Source organism: Nannospalax galili, unplaced genomic scaffold, assembly GCF_000622305.1.
Source record: "Nannospalax galili isolate Female #2095 unplaced genomic scaffold, S.galili_v1.0 scaffold72, whole genome shotgun sequence".
NCBI classification, from domain to species: Eukaryota; Metazoa; Chordata; class Mammalia; order Rodentia; family Spalacidae; genus Nannospalax; species Nannospalax galili.
The window spans coordinates 11242965-11243902 of NW_008336933.1; positions in this window are offsets into that span (position 1 = coordinate 11242965).

Sequence of the window (938 nt, forward strand, 5' to 3'; positions counted from 1 at the left end):
TCCGACAGCCTCTTCTGACCTCCACGGGCATTGCATGACACGGGTGCACTTACCTACATGCAGGCAATACACGCGTACACATAAAATAAAAATAACAATTAAAATAAAATCATAGTTTGAACATTTTATAATACTAAAGAATTGTTCTATCCTGAGCATCTATGGTGTGCCTGGTGTGTAGGATTTAATACTGAATAAGGCAGACCGAATCTGACCCTTGCAGAATAAATTCTCTAACAGAAGAAGTCTTAAGGGCCCCATGGACAACAGAGAGAATCAAGATTAAATCGTTCTCCAAAAAAACTGCTGAAACTTCAGGAAATACATGGCCACTCTCTCTTTAAGCTAGCCTTTGGAAAGCCAGCTCTCCCACTTGAGACTTCAGTGGTGGAGGAGCCAGCAAAGTAGCTTCTCTTGTTGGACTGATACATGGTATGAATCATCAGATGTGTAATTCACATCCTGGGGGTTCAAAACCAGAGCCTTCAACCTGCCCTGCTTAAGTGTTTACGTGGCATTATCACTGGGGTTACTTATGACCTGCCTCAAGGTATGGGGCAAGTATGAACGGGGAGCTTGTTTCACAAAGTGAAATGGAATGAAGTGATGTTAGAACCTGTATTTAGTACCTTCGTGGAGCCCCACAGCTTAATCTTCCAGCATGCTGTAGGAAGAGACCACCCATCCTCCATTGCACTAGAGGAAACATATCTGGTACAGACAGAGGCAGACTCACTCTTTTCTCCACTTGTCCATCTCTGAAGGACAAGCTGCTAATTAGAAGCAAGAACATTGCTATCACTGCCCAGAACACTACTATCCTCCCCTTCAGCCTAGTGAGCCTAGATTCCCTTCCATCCTTTACTTCTGCCTTATGGAGCACTTGCTGTTTCAGGTACCATATTGGATTCTGGCAATGTATGGGAAACAACATACAA